We start from the raw sequence: 13172 nt of genomic DNA on the forward strand, positions 1-13172 counted from the left end.
ACTGTTGAAACAAAGTGTTTCAAGTCAAAATGGGTTTGAATTTTAGGACCATCAAAGTTTTAAGGTTGACCATTTTTTGCAGTCATTTAGATCAGGAAAAAAAATCTTTAAACCCTCCAAGGATGGTAGAATTATTTTTTCCTAGATTTATTTAACATCTCTTGTTAATCTCTGTGTTCGAGCATAACTTTCTGTTGGCTGAATTTGTGGGCAGGAGCAAGATGTTCTTCCTTAGTACTGTAAGGTCAGGGTATCCCTTGAAGAGAGAACTAGACATTGTTCTCTCATGGGACTAAACTTTCAAGCTCTTTAATGCAGTGAAAGTTTGTTCACCTTTCCAAATTCAGATCCTAAAACTGTGCTTTCTTTATAGGCACGTCCACAGTTTGAATGATGAAGTTTGATGAGTTCTGATTTTGGCTTGAATTACCGCCTTTCAATAGATACTCTGAACTGTCCCAAAGGTATTTTGAACTATCCTGGCCTTTCGGAACAGGATTATTTTTAAGTTTTTATCTACAACCTCACACAAGGAGAAAGAACAGAGTTAGCTGCTTGGCATAAATAAATGCCGTGTTGCCGTTGGAAGACCTCAGAAGGAGAAGAGCCTGGAATATAGCTCTCACTTTAGAGACATGGATTTTGCAAAAGAGAAGAAGAGTCCATGAGGGAAGGTACAGGAGGAAGGAGAGGTGAAGTGATGCTGCAAACGAGTTTCCTGACTTCCAAAACGAGAGTGATGCTTCTCAATGAGGTAAAAAAAAAAAAAAAAAAAAAAAAAGTAAAACCAACCCAATAAAACCTTTTCCCTCCATCCAGACTCACTCCAGTATCCATCAGGCAAGAAGTAGGATGGAGATGAGTTTAGGCATTATTTTTCGGTTGAGTGGTTTCTCCTGCTGCCTCTGACCTCCCTCGTATATCCTTGCCCGTTTCCTATACTTCGTGTCACCTGCACCAGCCTCTGCAGAGCAGATTGGGAAGGCCAGCAGACATGTAAGCAGGCTTTATGTAAAAATAGTCCATATATATCAGACTTAATTTTTTCAAGAATCTCTGTCCCCGCCAGAGTAAGATATACCACTACCAAAGAAGACTTTATACTTTTTTTTTTTAATTCCAGAGGAACTAACTTCTTTATTTTTTAAAGCAAGAATGGCAAATCGTTCTCACTCATCTACATTGTTTGCAGCTCCGAATCTGGAGCATGGCAGTGCTCTATTTTCCAAACTGATGAAATTCAGTGGAAGCTGAAATAACTGGGCTTCTTGCATTAACTCATCCAAAGAGATGACGGGAAAAATTCAAGAGCAGGAAAAAAGAGAGCAAAGTTGCATGGTTTGCATTTTTTTGAAAAAATGTTGGTTGCAGAAAGGAAAGTTGAAGCTTGATTTATTTTTTAACTTCCCTCCTGCTGCGAGCACTCATTCTCATTTCCTAATGAACATGCTTGTCCTCTCTTGTTCTCTGATGGGCTCTGGAACATCGTTGTCAGTGTTGCCCTGAGAGGAAGTCTGGTTTGGACTGTAGAAGGGTGTCCTGGTTTTGTCCTGCTTAGCGATAGTGCTGCACAGGCATGAGAGACACTTGGCTTTCTTATGAAGTGCATTGCACAGTCCAGCTGGTTCCTGTTAAGATTGCATAGTAGCAGAGGCAAAAAGACAGTAAGACCAAAGGGACAAGGAAACCCCCAAAATAGCAAAACAAAGAACAGTGCATCATGCTTTTAATCACACTCTTCCTTCCTCTAAGGTTGTTCTGTATCAAGTTGCTGTAATAGTTGTGCCAGCATGTGATAGACCCTTATTGTCACTTTAGGGTTGCCTAATAAATTTGACAGTGATGAAAACAACTGAACTGAACCCCCCACAGATGAAAATCCCCTCTTTCAGAGATTGCCCTGCTCTACCTTACCCCTGTGTGTTAGACCTGACCTGGAAGGACCATCTCTAATGAGATTTTAATCTCCTCAGTTTATTCAGTCTTTGGTTTAACTGCTGATATTTCTAGTGAGAGTGCTGATGGCACCAGTAGATCTGGTGATAAGAAGATACTGCTGACCAGGAAACAGCATTGATTTCACACTGATGAATAAAATATCTATGAAAAAGTATATAGCTACTGCTGTTCTGAAGTGGGTTTGAATCAGAGGGAGGAAGAACACTTTCAAACTTTGGGTCTGACCAGTTCCATGTAAGCACTAAATTCAAATATAATTTACTGTTTAGGTATAAGTTTCTATTTCAGAATGGAATTTCGTATGTTGATCTTCAGTCCAGGAGTGAAATTCCCCCATCTAAAGGTAGTGGTAGGGAAGTATTCAATACTCTTCTAATAATAGGTGTGCTGATGAAGATGAGAGGAAATAGAAGTGGTTGTACCGAGTGAGACCATCTAGTTCGATACCTCCCTTGATAACCAGGAGAGCATGTACGAGAAAGAGTATAAGAAACAGGGCTCCCTAAGGGTGAGCCTTCCCAATATATCCTGCCAGCAATCGGTGGTTAAATATGCTGAGTGGGCAGGTTTAGCTCAGTTGGTTAGAGCGTGGTGCTGCTAATGCCAAGGTGGTGGGTTCAGTCCCCATATGGGCTATGCTGAGGGTTGGACTGGATGATCTCCTGAGGTCCCTTCCAACCTTACCATCCTGTGATTCTTGGGAGTATCCTTGCATAGCTCCTATGTATCAGATGTTCCAGCTGTAACTCAAGTTAAGTAATTCCTTTACTCTCTGAGTAGCCCAGCGGATTTCAAAGCCTGGCAATGCCTGGCCAAATGTTATGTTTTTATAGATTAGCCTAAGTCACCTAAATCATAGGTGCTAAGTTATACTTGGCACTGGACTATCAAAGCATCAAGTGCCCTGGTGGTGCTGTAGCCCATTAATTTTAAACTGTGCTCTAATGACTAGGGCTTATCTCAGGAGACTTGAGTTCAATTCATGGCTCTGCCAGTGCTATGTAATTCTGTTCCTTAACCCCTCAGTTTGCTCTCCTGGACAGTATTTACTGACGCTTCATGCAAAGTACCTCGCAAACTTGTGGGTGGGAAGTGTGTGTGTGTTCCTGGGAAATGAGTGGGATTTAATGAGAGGAACAGGCCTTAGAAAACCCTATGCAGCCCTCTATTCATTAGTCATATAGTGCTGTTGTCTCTTTGGTAGCTTGATGCTCAAAAGAGAAGAGGCAGAGAGAAGGAGATGCTGTTTGGCTGGGTAGACAAGCCCCTTGTATTTATCAGGAGCCTCTTCTGAATCTCCAAATAAGAATGGAGGGTAATTTGGCACTTCTTATTTCATTGCATCAGCTTCTCTGAGTCTGGGAGTGCTCTTAGCACAAGCAAATAAATTACCCGTCTCATTTTGCTGCGTGCTTTGCAGCCAGCCATATGTTTGAGCCTGATAGAGATTCTTATCTGACGGGCTAAAATTACTCAATGGAGGATGACATTTCTTATCAAAGGCTTTGCTGAATCAGAGAGCGGCCCTGGCACCCAGCTCAGAGGCACCGCTCTTCTTTGTCCAGCGTCCCAGCCCTGGCGATAAATGGATTTGTGTCTGTAGGTCAAAGCAGCTTGCGTCAAGGTTTTGTTGCAAATTGATGCTCCGAGGATTTTCTGTGTGCCTGAGAGGATGTGAAACTGAGGAAGGAAAGCAAGGCTGTTAGTTTAACCAAAACTGAGAGGCCTCCAGCTACACAAATACATCTTCAGTTAAAACTTCCTTGTACATGCGTCTGGTAACCTAGATGTTTGTGGCTTCTAGGAGCAAAGGGACTCTCCTCTCCCACTGGGATGCTAAGGCTATGTTTAAAATTAGGTGAAGTGAATAACCTTCCCCTTCTACATCTGCAGCAGGAACTTTTCTCAAAACTCACACACTGCTTGCTTACAGCTACTAAGATAATAATACGTTGTTATTTTTCTTCCTCTCTTTCTCTCACTCTGTTGCATTCTTTGGAGTTCATCCTATAGCTACTGATGATTCAAAGTTTTCTCTAGGTTTTAGGGAATGGGAAGAGCAAAGGAGAAATGACTGTTCTCTCTTATAGCTTCTCCCCTTACAGCATCCTCCTCCGTTTCTTTGCCTCTGCCCCGAGGAAGGTGTTGCTGTGCAGGGCTGATGGTGTGGGGAGGTTGCCTTCACCAGGCAAAGCTTCTGATGGAGACCAGAGGGACCTGTTGATTAATTGTCCTTTCCTCTAGCTATTTGGTTTCGATGAAGGCAGGATTTATCCCTAAGAGGCTTCCATGGGAAAGATAGAAAATGAAACCAGCAAACCAATTACAGTCAAACCCTCTGTAGCGCATTCCTGGAAAAGGTAGCTCATCATCTGCATCTCTATTTTCTTCTCTCAGGAGAGTTTCTTCACCAGATAAATTATTCTCTTACAGAATTGTGCTAAAGCCTGAGCAGAGTCACTTTCTTAGCTCAGGATAAATCTAGTAAGATGTTCTCTTCCACCTATATACACAGAAAACATCTGAATGTCCACAGTGGACTTCTTCGGTTAAAGGGTCTCATATTTTTTTTCATTTTTTCTGTGTGACTATTTGAAGAAAGTTATTTTACCCACTATTGAATTACAACTATCTTTATGCTGGCTGATGGCAACCATTTAACCATGCACAACAGGAAGTCAAGTCCCTGAATCCAACAAAAGGAACTTTTTAGGTGAACGGAAGGTTAATACACACTCAGGATATGGTCAGGACATTATGGCTGAAGGTCCTGCTGTGAGTGCCCAAGATCATTCAACATTCAGAGGGGCTCAGGAGTGTAAGGTGGCTCTTCAAAAGGCAGAACAGCTGCCTGGCACGGGCGAGAGGACTGCTTCATTTTGAAGAGAGTCAAACCACCAACACCACTTTCTGCAGCACCCCACGAGATGGGAGGAGATAAAATCCCTTGGCGGTGTGGCTCCAGGCCAAAACTGCACCATAGCAGACTCTAAAAATAGGCTCTCTTGCCATTTGCAACACCTTTCCTCTTCTTCAGCAAGAAATTCTTTGCTTTGGCTCTCAAATGAAACGTCTCTGTGTGATGGGGGCAGGATGACGTGGGGCAGGCTCGGTGTCTTGACAGCAGCAGGTGATCAGAAGCTGTGACGAGCCCGGAAGTCCCCTTTCGCTGTGACGCCTGGGTAGCTGGGTCGCCAGCGGGATGAGACGGTACGGTCCTGTCGGATTGCGCGTGTCCTGGGAATTTGTAACCTGCTGCTATTTGTCATGTTCATATAGATTGCACAGCTTTGCTAGCATCGGCAGGTTGATTTTGAAGCTTTTCCGTTTCCTGCGCCCTCTGTCCGGCAGCCAAAGACGGGGTGCATTTGCAGCAGACAGCACTGCCCTCCCAGGTGCCTTTCTGTCCCACCACTTGCGGGCCGGAGCTCCCGCAATGCCGGCTGCACAGCCCTCGTCATGGTGGGACGGAGGTCTCAAGCAGGCGGCGGTGCGGGGCTGGTGGCCAGCCGGCGTCCTTGGACGTGGCTCCAGAGCCCGGGCGCGAGCGCTGCGGCAGAAAAAGCCACTCCGCCTCCTGGATATCAGCGGCCGCCTCGGGGAAGCGCTGCGCTCTCGCGGTCCGTGACCGTGAAACGCGCCGCTTGGGACGCGCTGCCCAGCTGGTACGAATGCGTGGCACGGCCAGGTTCCCCTCAGCTGAATCATTCTGGTTCGTCCTGCTGGGAACCTGCTCTTCAGCGTGTTTTCAGGATCAAACTGGGCTTGTTAAAACGAAGAAAGATGAGAGGAGTTTCCCGCTAACTGCCAACCATGTGCACTGTCCATCCTTCATCTCGGAAGTCATCTAGAGCCTCTCTGCGGCTTCTGAATCATTGCTGATAACCCTCCACTGAGTCATACACAGTCAGTATATCCGTGGCCCTTCTCTCTTAAGTACTTACAGTTCAGAGTAAATTTCTGGTAGCGATATTTGAGGTGATGAGGAAAGCTCACCTCTTCAGTTTCGGTTCCCAGATTGAGTTTGCAGGTCAGGCAGTTGCAAAAAAGAAAAAAAAAGGGGGGGAGGGAAGAGAAGAGAAAAGAAAAGAAAAATAAAAAACAACCCAAACTCTATCAATTTATTTATCAGCTGAGATGATTTTTCTCTAGAAGTTCGCCAAGGCATAGTCGGTGTGGAACCCATAATGCCCTTGCTAGAAACAATTTTCTGGGCTAGACCGCACATTTATAAAGGGAAACACTTGCAGCAGTTCCGGCTCGTGGCTAGGATGGCCCTGTCCCACAGGGAAGACCTTGCAGCGGAGACTCACCAGACAAGCTCTTGTGGACATGGTCATCTGCGGCCAGCAGCCTTCTCCTCCCTCGCTCGTGCGTAGCTGCCTGGGAGCTCAGGAAGGTGCGATGGAGAGGGCTGACTCACCAAATACCTGACTTACAGAGCCCGCTCTACACAGGCACTGGCAAACAGGTAGGAGTCATTTCGTCCAGAATAGTCCCCAGAACAGCCGTTCTGTGCTCAGGGCTTCCCAATGCCGTCTTAAGATCTTGCATAAATAGGAGGATGAGCTAGGAGAAGCCTAGTACACCACAGGGAAGAAGGGGGTGTGCTCCAATCCCTTTCATTTTTAGCAGGTCAGAAAACCTTTGTCTGAATGGCATTTGGTAAAAAAAGAACTGTGAACCTCCCCTCTTTAGCTTTAGTGTCTGTTGAAAATGTAGAGCCCATTTCAAAGAAACTGTTCGCCAGTGTTTTATTCTGTATTTCCTATTTGCCTTGGATAAACTTTCTCAGTGCAGGGTTTTCCCTGGAGGTTAATGGCCAATTTCTGTTCTCATGTCAAGACAGCACTTGATCATCTTCCTACCTTATTTTTTTTACAAATCAGGTGCATAGTGATGAACAGCTAATTTAGGTAATTGCCATTTATTTTTAATTGAGATTCTTGAGGTATTTTTATCCTAAAAAAAAAAAAAAAAAAAAAAATTCATCTTGATTCTTCAGGAATATGCTGGACTCCAAGCATGCAGTCATGAATCATTGACTTCAGTAGTGATTTAAGCACATGTGTGTTTTCCTAATCTGAACCAAAATTACAGTAAATCTCAAAAAGCTCTTGGCAGTAGTTTTTCATCTCCATGAAGCTTTGTGTAACTGAGGGAAGTATTGACAACTCTTTGAGCCAACAAAAAGAGTATGTAAATTATAGCAAGAAGGTGAAATACTGTGGAGTTCAAAGCCTAACACACTCTTTGTATACTGTATCCTAGCTGCCAGGAGGGAGTTAGCTTTTAAAATATGATGCTAAGGATAGGTTTTCTGTTTCAAGCCTTCTGAACTTTGCTGAATGGTCAGGAGGTTCAGTCCTATCCAGTCCCATGAATTCCAGCTGTCTGAGCATCTCAGGATACAGGGTGAAGCTTTGCTGAAGTCACTTGTTTCCTTTGGTGCTACAGGAGTAACTTATAATGCAACTGGTCTGTAGTGCCGGAAATATTTTTGTGCTGAACACATCACTAGCTAGACCTCTGGGAAGGGAAGGCAGGAAGACCAAAGTTTTAGTTAAAGGGCCTAAGTATTCAAAATCAGTCAATAATTTTTTGTATTTTTTGAATACGTGATGTTTGGATTTTTCAAACCTTTTTCTTTATGGTGTCTTGTAACAGGGTTTCCAGAACTATTAATTTCTTCTGGAAAACTTAGATTGGAATTATTAAAGAAACCAGTGTCCCAGTGCTGCTGTACGATTCCAGAGGACTGCATGGGATGCAAGTGGAAAGCAGCAATACCAGGAAGAAGGGCTTAAAGGTTAAAACAAAAACAACTTTTGCAAAGTTATCTTAAAGAGATTCTGCACTGAGCAGGATGATAAGGGCGTTGAGCAGCAAAACAGCTTCCAAGGAGAGGCAGAGCATCAATGCCTTGCTCACGTGATGCAGGGAAGGATCCAGCTCTCTTCCCCAGGGGATGGGCTAGAGCATCTTTTCCATCTCTAATGTCTCCGATTCCTCATATCTGATGTCAATAATTTATGAGGACTGAAACGCGATCACAGGCCGTCTGTGCAGAATGAAGGCTAAAACCATGGGCCTGGTGAGAGGGGGCGACTGGTGGTGTGCGCAGTGGGACCAGGTACCTGATGCGATACCTGTTCTGCAGTGGGCAGTGTGCCAGCCAAAGAAGTGCATCTTGCTGCATTGGTGCCTGTGCCTTCCTGATATTCCCCTCGATTTTTTTGTTCTTTCCATCCTTTGTCAATGTCTCCCTTTCCCCCTCCTTTTTCTTCCTTCCTTCTCCCACCTTTTATCCTTCTCCTTCCCCTTTTTTTCCTCCCTCCTCTGTTTTTTTTTTTCCTTCTTTCCCTCACCCCCATGCTTTTCCCCCTTTTCTCTAGTGCCTGCCACTAAGTTCTGTATGAAAGATTTGCAGCGCTTTTTGCTGGACAGGATGAATTTTCAGCTGTAATGTGAGCTGCAGGTTTTTTGGCCCTGTAAGAACTACAGAACAATAGAGGCTGTCACTTCTGTACAGAGCTGTCTGAACTTGGGCATGAAAAATCACCTGCAGATGCAGAATGGGAGTCTGCAGAAAACCTCACTGGCAGAGTAGGCAGAGATGGCTTAAGGTGTCAGACTAGGAAGCTGTTACTCCCATCTTAAAATTCAGTGTATATTAGTAGCCAATGATTAAACAATGCATCTGGAGGAAATGTGTCATCGTCTAGAGCAAATAGCTTCAGTACAATTGCCTGCAGGTTGCCGAAGAATGTAAGTGTCCGGTCCCCAGACAGTTTCACGGGTGCTTTCAGCTTCCCAGAAAGCAGCACGAAGCAGAGCAGAGCCTTGTTAGCGCTGCCGCTCCACAGCTTAGCAAGCTTCTCACCTGGAGCAGGAGCTCTGGAGCTGCCCGAGGATTTGGGAAGGACAATACAGAGACGTTTTCCCATGTGGGAAAGGTAGGTTTTCAAGCACAGCAGCCAGAATCATCCTCCTTCAAATAGATAAAATAAATAAACAGAGCGTAAGCTCCATGGGTGGGTTCTCTTCCAGGAAAGCTGTCTTTATCTGTCTTGGTGATTTTTTTTAAACCATGCAAGTCACGACCAGCTATTGCAATTGATTCATTTGCCTTAAACGAGGGGAAGTAACTCAGTATTTCCAGCCCATTCAATAGTGGAGAAGTGCTCACGGCAAGAAACTGCCGTGTCAGTTGGCAGTTTCTGCAGCTCTTAGATGGCAGTGCAGCAGAAAGATCAAGGAGCAAAGGCGATCAGAGTCTGAACGTCTTTTCTTCATCTGTGCAGATAACTCACTGGGACTGGATTGAAGTATATCGGTAAAGCAGACGGTATCTTGGCTCTGAGCTGTGGCTGTTCTTGCACAAAAACATCCTTCTCACCCTGGTGACCATTAAAAAAAAAATATGTATATAGGATAATTCTAAGGTATATGCAAATGTCCGTGAACCTACAGAAATATTCCCTTGGAATATCCCCTGCTCTACAGGTCTCCAGGGAAACAGATCTGCCTGCCAAATGAGATGGGAGTCAAGCGTAATTACGTAGAAAAGTGGCATTTGCTGGCTTATCTCTTCTTGTGTTTTCCCTTGGCGTCTGTTGCTCTGTTTGTTCAGAGCTCATTTAAATAGGCGATTGGTCGTCTTTGTGCCCCGTGGTTGTTCTTTTTGGAGTCTTCCCAGTGCCACTGAGAGTAAAAATTGTAATACGCATATACGTTTTTAAAATCAGGACTTTGATCATGTTAGATGTAGTCGCTTGGGCTCTTTTTTGTGCTATCTCTATTTTGCCCTTTACTTAAAGCAAACATGCATAATCCTCCGGTGCTTTTTTCAACATATTGTAACGATACTCTTACAAACTGGAGTGTTGTTGCTATTTATAAGAGTAGGATGCTTACATTTTCCTGGGACTCTACAGTACTTTTTTGGCTTCTCTGTGAGAGTCACGTAAACCACTCTTTATTCTGAGCAAAGCGTCTCTTTGAGAAAGCGAGTGGAGCTGTAGCCTTTCCTTCCTTTGCCGGTCCTTGGAGCCAGAGGTGCTTCAGGAGCACTTTGTCCTTTAGACTGAAAGGGGCCTCAGAGCGTTTTAGCCTCCTACTTCCACTCCCTTGCAATCTCTTCCAGCGTTTGTCAGGCTTATTCCCAATATGAATGAGGGGGTGGAGGTGAAAGAAAGGGGGAGAGATTCACTTCCGATGAAATCAGTTGAACTCTGTTCTGCAACGCATGAGCCGGGAAAGACCCATCGGATCAGCCGGCCGCGCTGTTCCAGGCTCCTGCCAATGCCGGATTAGGCAATGCAGTACGACTTCCTAGTGTTTTGTCAGCCCGGCTTTGAAAGATCCTAGTAACAGAGCTTCCCCCTCCCTCGCCTCCGATGTTCCCTTGGGAAACTTTTCCTGACAGGAAGATGCATGAGGTTGTTAAATGCTTCCTGACATCTAGCTGAAGTTTCCCTTTTCTTAATTTAATTTCACTTTGCTTATGAGTTAGGTGATTATTTTTTAAGAATCACTTTAAAAAGGCATTTTCTTACAGTTTGCATTTTTTTCCACAAACAGTTTACTCTGAAGGGCTTCGTTCTACCTTGAAATAGATAAAATTTATTTGTTCCATCAGAGATGCAGTGGACATTGGCCTCAGTGAGTGGTTGCATCCTGGTGTGTTTCTTTCTCCTGTCAAAAAGAAACTTGAGGATATTTTAGAAAAATGTATGTCACAGGATTTAAAATGTTCCAACTGATTGAAAAAGAAGGGAAAAAAAAGCAACTAGGTGTGTCCTTTCTTTCCAAGGTCAGAACTTGTTGCAGCTTTCTCTTTCATGGTGTTGTTTCTGTGTTGCAGAATACTGCCCAAGCAACAGCAAAGACCCTCTTGGATCTGCATTCCCTATGCTTCTATCAAGATCCTGGGTTGCAGAGGTCCTACAGCTGGACAACTGTGATGGGTGAAGTGCAGAAGAGAGGCATTATCCTTCTTGCCACTGTAGAGTCCCAAGAGATTACATAATTCACTTAAAATCAAGCAGGATGAATGCATGGTAAAGTGAGGGATTGAATCCCTTCTCCTGGAGGACATCCTAGCGCCCTGGGCTTTACCAGATCTTATCCTGAGGCTGCTGGTGCTCAACTGGGAGCTCAGGCTGCCCTGACCATCCTTGATTTTCTTAAGTCCTTTGGGTTTATTTGAGGGCTTGCTCCAAAGGTTGATAAAGGACGTACTGTTCTTTTCCAGTAGGGTGTGGATGGCCTTGGAGCCTCATTAATGAGCTCTCCTCTCCCCCCTTCCATTGTGATAGTGTCTCTTTTGTCTTTTTTTTTTTTTTTTTTTGATCTGTGGGATAAGGGATAACCTCTGTGTTGGTTATTATAAAGGCCTTGCTCTGCAAGCACCAGCCTCTCTTAAGGCACTAAACACATAACTTGAAGTTCACGGGTAGGCCTGCTCTTTTTTTAGAGTATAAATGGCTTTAAGACCTTGAATGGATTGGGCCAAAGTGTTCCCACTTAGCAGGAACAAGCTGAAATGACCTGGACCTCACTTACACCCCTGCATGTTTCTGTAGTGCTTTTTAGAGCCCTATATAATCAGGACCTCAGTAAAGTACTGCAATAAAAATCTTTATTAATACTGATTTTTTCTCTGTAAATTTTATCATTCCTCTATATTCTTGAAATCTAAGGATTTTAAGGTTAACTTTCACAAACATTTAATATGATGCCCATATCCCAGTAGAGAAAGTGAGTGTTATGCTGATTTCACAGGTGAATGAGATCTACAGAAGTCCATTTAAGTTGATGTGAGTGATGGTGGAGACTTGCGTTGACCCAGACCTCTCGAGCCCTTCACTGCAAGTCTCTGTGGCTAATAGCAAGCTAGTTAAAAGCATGACAGAAGGAAGAACGTATAAATACATAGCACTTCTCATGCATTGGGAAGCTTGTAGCTACAGCTACAGCTACCGACATCTGCTTGTCACATCGCTTTGTGAACTTCGAGCATTAAGTGCTGTTTCCAGGCTGTTGATCATGTGTCCATGGTTATATCAGTGCCACCAAGAGGAATTCAGATGTTCATCATGCTGTGTGGCAAAGCCACCTTTCTAGAATCCCACCTGCTCGCTGTCATCCTGAGACATTATGAAACTGGTGCTGTTCTTGGAGGTTTAATGCCTCTACTAGAAAATACTGTGGGCAGCAGAAGGATTGAGTAGTTCTGTACTGTGAGAGGGGCAAGGAAAGGAAGTGTGGGGAAAGAAGGAAAGTTGTGTTTCTTGGGTGTCTGTTCCTTGTGCCTGCTCCTTCCGTTACCCATTCAGGGCTCTGCCTTCAGGACCCAGGTCTGGTCCAGGAGAGCATCCTACCAGCTGTTTTGGTTAGAAGGCCAATTGCATGACCAATGTATGTTGACTTTTTAAAGGTCTTTTTGTTTGCTAAGGTGTTTTTGTTTGCTTCTCTTGGAGATAAAACGTGGGAACAGTTGCAGCTTGAGATGATGGTAGCTGACAGTTAGGTCTGACAAATATTTCACATTTCTGTTATCTTCCTGCAGCTATTTTCACAATACTCATATGAATGGTCCACTTATCTCACTCCTGCCAAAGTAAAAATGGCTAAAGAAAACACCCCTGTTTGTTTGTATTGAAACTGGTATGGCTTATGGCTTTTATGTTTTTTTGCTGATTTTTTTTTCTCATCTTGAACTCTTGAGCAGAAGGTTACAAAACACTCAAGGGCAGATTCTTATCTCCTTTATATCAATGCAAACATCGGATACATTCTGTCAGTTTACTGTGGGTTTGCATCATCTCTTTTTCAGACACAGGCTCTTTCTTTTTTAAATAAATAAATAAAGCACACTGCGAAGGATGGTCCACATTGCTTTTCTGTTTCCGTTCTCTCGGTAAGGTGTGTTAGGAGGCAGGTTTCCTAGAACAGCCATTGCAGAAATAAAATATTGAAATGAAATGAAATTAATGAAATAAAAATGTTTAAATACTGTTGCATGGTGGTCAAACAACTGTATCAGAGAGACAGGAGATAGGGGCCTTATTTTGAATCCGAAGGCAATGCCAGTATTGCATCCATGCATCTGCAGCGTGCATGGGTGGACCGGAGGTCGCTTCCAAGGAGCTTGAGATGGCTGCGTGTAGCCATCAACGATACGGTGCTTCAGCATTAACCTGGAAACC

Source organism: Rhea pennata, chromosome 2 (genome assembly GCF_028389875.1).
Source record: "Rhea pennata isolate bPtePen1 chromosome 2, bPtePen1.pri, whole genome shotgun sequence".
In the NCBI taxonomy this organism is placed as follows: domain Eukaryota; kingdom Metazoa; phylum Chordata; class Aves; order Rheiformes; family Rheidae; genus Rhea; species Rhea pennata.